The following is an 8,782-nucleotide window of genomic DNA, read 5'->3' on the forward strand; positions in this document are numbered from 1 at the left end:
ATTGAATTTTAAACTACACGTTTAATCTCGAATAAGGACAAGTAGAGGAAGTTGCAGCATCTGGAGTTGCAAATGTCCAGTAGCAAAATTGGAAGAAAGGTTTCGGGCAAATGTTCACACACTGTTAAGGCGGTTGAGATGATGGAGAATGTGTCGGTGTGGTTGGATGATGCTCAGTTGTGTGTCTGCTTCGAGCTGAAGGATTTTACTAGCAGCTTATTTGCAAATATGTCTAGGTCTTAAAATTATGACTGATTTTGGATGCCAGTTCTCTAAAATGGATTTTATGGGGTGACGTTTTTGACTATTGAGTGCCTTATTATTCAGATTTGAGATTTTTTGAAATAAGTTGAAAGCTCTTGCCTGTCCTCCGACGCTCAGCTCTACAAAGCTGGGGAATGTACTTGTTGAGTAGAAAATACTGATCTCAGCATTCCATTCTCACTGTCTTGTCCCCAGATAAAGGTTTATATTTCACATAGACCACAGTTTTGTGGTTTTTTGGTGGTGGGTTTTTTTTTTTTCCTGTTTGGATGGCTGATAAGGACAGATGAATTCTTGGCCTCTGTTTCTTAGCTCCACAACATTTTTCTCAGCTTTGGGATGGAATAAACATCGTGGCACCGGATGGGAAAACAAGCTGTTACTTTACTACAACAACAAATTTTGTCTTTTGGTTAATTGAATGAAAACCTCTTTGTGTAAATTCGTCCTCATTTAGGGGTCATTTATTGGAAGCAGATTTAAGCAGCTGCTTGAAACTGCATTGTTGATGGAGTAGTGTATTGAGAAGGAAGATAGCCAGACTGGGTCAGCACTGCAGAGGTGCTCAGAGCTGGCTCTCCCTCAGCAGCCAGAACTACCAGAGGTAGAAAAAGGAGTTTCTGAAGGAGGAGAGAGGCAGATAATGTCTTAGGACAAAGAATTTCTAGTCTGCAGAGAGAGGTGGGGTCTACAAAGGAGGAAAGTAGTCTCACTCCTAATAGCTAATTTGAGGGACAAGAGAAAAGAAACATCATTTTATAGTACTTTCCATGAAACCTTGACCTCTGTTCAGGATATCAGTTACTTAACTGATATTACAGAAAGCACATCACCTGTAAGAACATCAGATACAACTGTCCATAGCCACACCTGTGTTTAAGTCTTACTCTTTCTCCACCACATTATCCTATGCAAGCCCAGTTGCTGATGCGTGAGGGGAGTAGCTTAATTCCAGAGTTCTTGGGAACAAGATGTGAGCAGCTTTGCTTTGCTGCTTCTCCACCGTGCAGTTCACTTGAATTTGCTTATCACGCTTTATCAGCTTCAGGGCTTTCCTGCGAAAGTGTTGTTGGTAACCACTGTCTGTTAGATAACTTGTAATTCTTACGTAGCTGCCAAAGTGCTTTGGAGGGAGATAGGCTCGCTAAATTTTGGTTAAAACAGGTCTTGCAAACCTCTGTGAGAGTTTCTGGACAGATCTTCAGATGAGGTGTTTTGTGAGGGAGGGATACTTGTCAAATTTTGTCAAACTGCAGGTCTCTTCAAAAGACAGTTTTGGAGCTAAGCTTCCTCTGTTTTGTCAGAAAAGAAATCTGCAAAGAAAACCAGACCTGTTACGAGAAATCAGACGTGTCTTTTCTCTTGCTGTGCTTAGATCAGCTCGCACTGCTCAGCGTGTGTTATGCTGGGGTCAGCAGGCTTCACCTGTGCTTTGGCTGAACAGGACATTGGACAGGTCCTTCCTGTTCCTGAGTTCACCCGTTTTAAACAGATCAGTAGTGCACTTGGGAATCCTAGTTCATGTTTGTAAACTGTTTTAATGTTGATGTTAAGCATTAATCTTTTTATCACCTTGTCATAAGCATCACTCCGGTCTTGCTGCTTGCACCAGTTAACAGAGTTCCTGCTGAATACCTGTAATTTTCAAATCAAATGATTTTGGGGTTTTTGTTTGCAGCATATCTCTGAGTCATCTGAACAACCTCAAAATTACAAGAAAACGTGTCTTTCTCGTAGCTTCTAGGAATGTTTGATTTAAGACTTGGTCATCATTTGCAATGGTTTATTATTGTCCAGAAGGATTAGTTCACAGAAATGGGTTTGTTTGAACAGAAGTCTGGTTTCTTTTACATATAGGAGATGGGGAGGGAAAAAAAAAGGGAAGAGAAATAAATCAGTATATTTAAAACCTTTTCAATCTTTCCTGCTTCATAGTAATGATAGTAAGGAAATGATTAATCTTCTTAGAAATCAAATGGCATGTGTGAGTCAGCCTTACAGTGTTGAAACTGTTATAAGCAACTGTTTATCCATAGGTTAAAAGAAATGTGAAAGAGATTGCTAAGAAAAGGAAGAAACTGTGAAGAGTTTGCCTTCAATTTAACCATAGCAGTATGATGTACAGACCACCTCTGTAAAAGTCTCAGGTTGCACAATTATTTGGAAAAAAAATAATTGCAAGAATGGCATCATGTAAGACATGACAGTAAAATGCTGAGTCACTAAAAAGGAACATGGGAACACTTTTCATCTGCTTCAGTGGCAGCCAGGTGTCTTATCTGAAACTGATAGGAGGTGTCATCTGAAATAATGTGGAGGGGTTGGTGTAGGTGAGTAGACGTTCCCTTTTGCCATCTCTGAGTTGGGACATGACAAACTTTCCTCCTTTGCTGTGTTAGAGGGAAGTGTTGCGTGTTGGTAGTCATGACGAAATCCTTAACTGCTTGAGTTCTCAGTTACAGCGTTGAAAATAAGGTATGTGTGAGCCTAAGAACCTCCAACAAAAGTCAAATCCAATAAACTGTTCATCAGAGCCACTGAACGATTACACTTGGTCAGTCTCTTGCACAGAGTATCTGTGAAAGACCATAGGAAGCTTGGTTTTGGTACAGTTTTTCACGTGGAGCCTGTTGGTTAGAAAAAGATTGATCAGGAGCTAGCTGATAACAACTGGAGTAGGAACAGAAAGTCTGTATGCAGAAAGAAACAGAGAATTCCTTCTGAAGCTTTTTTAGATATCCCAAAATGAAGAACCAGAAGTGGCCAGCAGTGTGAGTCCTTTAAGGACCTACAACAATGAGACCTTAAACGTTAAGTTTTAAACATTACCTGAGTGAAGGAAGGAGGTGTATCTGAGGGAAACTAGGCTATTGATTTCTCAGTGTTTTCAAGAAAACAAATGCAGAATTCACTGCAGCCTGGTACTGGACTATTCCCTTGTCTGTTGGCAGGATCTCCTCAGCTCCCTGGTTGATAATGTACCATTCATTCTGGAAACTGAAATTTCTGGTTAGTCCCGTGACTAACCTTGTTAATGTGAAACACTGAATGAGGTATTCTTTTCTATTTACTTACTGACTGTGAGCTGGGTAACCAGAAGTTGATTCAAGGACTTCTCATTTCCCACCATGGTATGTCACAGATGTCCCTGCTCACACTGAAACTGCAGTAATGAACCAGATGGGAATTGAGTCAAACCCTGTTACAATGAGCTTACAGTGTGGAGGGATGACTTGAGTGTAGGGCAGGTGTGTGACTTGTGCAAGGCAGCGGCACTGTTTCTCTCTTACAGATAAGGAGAGCTTATCACGGGCTGATGGCTCAGAGCTCTACATGGAGTCTGTGAATGACTCAAGAACTGAACACAGAGTAACTGCTTTTACTGATGACTGGTTTGAATTTCCAGCGGCAGGAGAGATTATATGTAATATCTGATCTTACAATACATCTTCTAGACAAGATCTTTTTCCCAGTATGTATGAGGAAGCTTTTCTATGTAATGCTAGTCCTCAGAATAATACGATGACTAACTAGATGTTTTAAGAAAAGTAATAGGAGAAACCCAGAATGATCAGCCAGTCTGGATGAGACTCATCTGGAATATTGCCTCAGCTGTCAACAAGAATTGATAAAAGAGCAGTTTTGCATGGTTTGGTTACATGTGAACTATCTAAACCAGCGAGTTTTGGGGACATGAAATGAAAAACTCTGATTTCAAGCTCTTTGATAAGAGAAAATGGAAATGAAAAAAAAATATTTCGGATAATTTTAATGGGAGTCTTTAATTCATAAGTGCATTAAGAAAATTCCATGCAAGCCTTCCTTATCGAGAATTACTAGAAATCTTGCAAGAAGTTCTCTCCTCTGCCCAAGGAAGCACCGACACAAGGTGTCTTTCAGAGCTCAGTAGGATGCACCTTTCTTTCCTCTGAAGAGCTGTGTCGGGGCAAAGGCCACAGACCGACGGATTTAGTACTGACTGGGCATTTGTCAGTGTTAGCTCTTGTTGTTCTGCTCTACCCGTGGAGCTGTGATGTTTCTGGATTGCTTCTAGATAAAGGAAACAATAGGAAGGAAAGCCGCAGTATTTCTCAACTCTCAGAAATAAAGTTCCCCAAATGGGCGATTTTCAGACATTGCAGTGCCAGTACTCCGCCTTTGTGGGGCACTTACAAATTTACCACTGTGATGTTTTTTGTTGATTTGCTTTGGCCTGTTTTGTCTCATTGTAAGAAAGAGAACTTAAAAACGTAATCTATCCCAGCTGAAAAGAGAAGGCTGTGACATCCTTCCACGTGTGTGAGCTGGCCTCGTAAAGACACAGTGCAGTGGGGTTTAGGTCTGCGGCTGGATGCAGCTTCAGCCTGCCGTGGGAGGAAACCTGCGCCCCTTCACTCAGACACTCCTTTGTGAGGGTGAGCCAGTGTTTGGCCCGTGGTGTGGAGGGTTCACTCTGGAGGAATTTCGGATCTCTGCACAACAACATAACGTTTCCCTATAAGATGATCCAGTACATTTTTTCTGTACAGTGAACCCAGCGGCTCTCTAGGAAGTCAAACCTGACAGGAAGATGAGAGCAGCTGCTCCTTGTTTTCTTAGCTTTCCTCTTCCATTCCAGGAGGCTTGCGAGGAGGGATCCTCAGCTCACTGTGCGATGTGAAATCCTATTCTTTATATTAAAACAGGCAGCAAAGAAAAATAATAAAGTGGGAATCAGGAATTCAACCCGCTTAAACCAAGACAGCAAACCAAAACCTGGACGTGCAAGACGTAAAATCAGTAAGGAGCCCTCGATGAACTTTGCAGTCTTGGAGCAAAGCAAGCAGCTTGTTGCTGCCTGCTGCTTCCAGAGTCAGCCTGGAACACGTGGCAGTGGGAGGATGATTGGGAGCTCTGCTCTCTGAGCAATGTGTTGGTTTGTAAAATGAAAGGAAACCTCTCCCTGTGCAGGAGTTGCCACAGTGCTGAGCTGCACTGCAGCAAGGAAGAGGCTTCCTGAATTGTACCTGCCATGCCAGGGAACTCCTGATCTTTTCTGCCACCTCTCTTAGGCTTTGATTCTGCAGTTTCTAAGCTCTGTGGCTGACAGATAATCTTTTTTATAGCCCCACTGATTACAGGACCTAAGTATGTAAAAAAGTATTTTGCTGTCTCTCTTCCTTCACTGAGGGTTTGTTGCCAGCCACGGGGCAGCACGTCTGGAGCAGTCCAGACATACTGGAACTGCAGAACCACATTCCTGCTTCCATGGTTTGGTTACTGGCCTCCAACGTAAGATCCAGGTGGAAGATTTTTGTGGGAACAGTAATTTCAACAGTTTTATCAATAGAGACTAGTTATTTGTGTTTATATTTGTGCACTTACTGGAATAGCACTTACATTTTTGCCTGGGGGGTGTTTGGTGCTAGCAGGAAAATCTGCACAGTTCTTCCAGTAAAAATGCAGGTGTTTTTTAAGTAGATTAATTAAGATGAGCATCAGTCCATGTGTGCATCTGGACTCAGGGCTATTCACTTTGTATCTCTGCCTCCTTGTTAATTCCCCAAGAGCTCAAGTAGAAAGGCAGGAGAGGAAGTGGAGCATTACCTGGTGTAGGTGTTTGGTGCAGAACACCACTGGCCTGGTTCTGGTTCTCGCTGCAGAATGGAGACCTGCAGGACTATCTGGGAGCCTGCTCTGCCTGCACAGCCCCTCTGGAGTCTCCTTGGTTTCCCTTTTGCCGTTCCAGCTTCTCTAGGATGTGGTTAATTCTCCAATGTTGCAGTGCGGCTACAGGGCAATTACTGTTTGTGTGAAACTGGAGAGAAATGGGTGGTTAAGTCTGCCTCAGATGTAATTAAGTCTGAAATGTCTCAGTGGTCGCATTAGAAACACTAATTTTAAGCTCTCTTACTGGTTTAGACCGTAGCCATTTGTTATATAAAGAGGCAAAGGATTTTTTTTTTTTCTCCTTCAAATGATTTTCTGTGGGAACATGAAAAAACCAGAGTTCTTCAAAGCATCAAGACAGTAATACCCACTACAGGCTCCTTGGCCTGCCAAAATAAATTAGTTAAGAAACCTCAAACCATTTTTTTTTAAATGGAAAAAATATCTAATCATCCTTTTTAATCCATTGGTGAAACAAGCCCTGCCTGCAAGCTCATCTTATGGGTAACTATTTCGCTATCTGTGGTCCAGAAATGGAATTTTAATGTCAAGTTAGTCATGCAAAAGCTTAAATTGCTTGCTCTCAGGACTGTATCATTCAAATATATTTTTCCATGCAGAAAACGGTGTGAGAAGTCATTTGCTCCTGCCATTATCTTTTAAGTTTCTATGTCCTTGTTTATATTGATGCAATTCATTTTGGGTTGCAAGCGTTGCAGCCAGTTTTGATTAAGTGAGATGGATTTGAAAGTACAAAAACATAAAATATACTAGATGTGGGGGAATGAAAGGTAGAGGTAGCTAATACAAAATGGTTGATAGGAGTATTTTTGCCATACTTGGACCAAGAGTGAGAACAAAAAACAGAAACAAGTTTAGATTAAGTAAGTGAAGCTGTGTCCAGAACTAAAATACCGAGATTTTTGCGTTTTGAAGGAGGACCAGAGCAGGGGGAAGTCTGATTTATGCATTCCTGGCCTTTGGACATGGTGTTTATGTGTCACAAGCTTGCTAGTTCCTGGGAATGTTTGTGGAAATGTTTTAGGATTCCTTAGTTTGGAACCACTCCATGTTAGACTGCACGAGACCTACAGGTAATGAGACTGTTTCTGAGAAACAGAAACTGAGCTCCTGGCTTCCAGACAGGCGTAGATAGCTACAATGAAAGCGAAACTACCACTGCTCCTGCAGGGATTTCAACAGAGATAGCATAGAACAGCAGTTTGAGATGTTACCCGGGTTGGAACTCAGATCTGGTTCAATTTTGACAGCTGGTTATTTAACTCCTCCGCCTCTGGCTCCCTGCTAATGCACCAGGTAAGGACCCTGAACACAGGAATCAGCAGGTGGTGAAAAGCCTGTCTGCTGCCTGGGCTCTTACATGCCCACCTCTGAAATAGGTGTGGCGTTTCAAAGTTAGCTCAGTTCAAAGTTGGGGTTATTCTTAAACCACTTAAGAAAATGTATTAAAACATATATTCCTTTTTAAAGTGGTGTTTGAATTCCTGTGTACTAGACAGAGACCTTTTATCTAGCTAGCTTTGAATGGGTGGCTTAGGCTGATGCAATTTAGTAGTCCGATTTCTCCTGCCTTGCAGCTTTTGCATAAGTTACTTTCACTTTCATGGAACTCCGTATCCTGATGTGGTGATGCCAAAATGTTAATTTAACACATGTTATGGAAGTAAGCCTAAGTATCACAAACAGAACTGAGCTAATAATAGTCCATCTAAAAGAAAGGGAACCCTGCAAAGGCGCCTGTTACGGCCAGGTGTGTAAGGGTACAAATACCCTAAAGAGATGGATCACTCAGGTGGTGGTGGCTTTTGTTTCCCTTCTCTCCTCTGTCAAAACGGGAGGCAACACTACCTAAAGAGTGAGATGGCATGTGAAATGAATGATGAATAAGTGGAAAGGTGTAAGGGGCACAGTCAATAGCAGCAAAAGTCAGGAACTGTGTCTAGAAAGCTGGCCCTGGAGTTACTGATTTCCAGAGTGTTCTGCACACCTGTGCCGTTGCTTTTCCTGTAGTTCCCCTGTGGATCCCTCACACAGTTCCTCAAACTTCTGCCAAATTTGAGTGACAGGACAGGACATGGGGCTTCTTGCTTTGTTTTCCCCTCACTCTGTCTTCTCAGGGTTAACTTCCTGAATTTGGCACAGCAGGAGCAGGACTTCATGAAAGAAAGTTTAAGGAATGAGTGATTTTAAGTGGGAACTAGATTGATTGCAAGGAAAATTATTATTTGGGATTGTTTTTCTGGAGATTTTCCTACAAATGCCTGCCATCAGATGACTGAATAAGCATTCACTCCGCTGATATGTCAAATTAAAGACACGTCTTCAATGCAGCCTCCAGAAGCTGAGAGAGCTTCTGGAGCGTTTTTAGAGCATTAATACTCGTTCAGTATCGTCCCCTTTTCCACCAGCACAAAGGTTTTTTGGAAAATGAAACAGCAAAGCAAAGGAAGCCAGCTAAAGTCTGAAGCCAGAAGGACAACTGTTGGAGCTTTTTGGAGAACAACCCTTTGATATCTCTCACATCCCTGAGTTGTTCTCTGCACCCTTCTCCCTCATCACCATCTTACTTTAGTTGCTCGATCTTCTGTGACCTCAGTTCCACCTTCTGTTTAGCTAACGCCCTTTGACATGGTTTCACAGAAAGAATTTAATCCTAAAACCAAAAAGTGCTTGGAGCACGTGGGCACTGTCGCGTGGATTCAGAGCTGCTTGTCTTGTGCCCCTTGCCCAGGCTGGGGCTGCTCTGCCTGCCTGGCTGGACGCTGCTGCAGCACCTGCACTGGCCTCTGATGGGCTGGGGCCTGAGGCCTGCCCCAGGAAAGAGCTCTCGCTGGTCAGGTGGGAGGGG

The sequence above is a fragment of the Chamaea fasciata genome, unplaced genomic scaffold, assembly GCF_029207755.1.
Source record: "Chamaea fasciata isolate MVZ Bird 193981 ecotype frontalis unplaced genomic scaffold, bChaFas1.0.hap1 SCAF_16, whole genome shotgun sequence".
Classification (NCBI taxonomy): domain Eukaryota; kingdom Metazoa; phylum Chordata; class Aves; order Passeriformes; family Sylviidae; genus Chamaea; species Chamaea fasciata.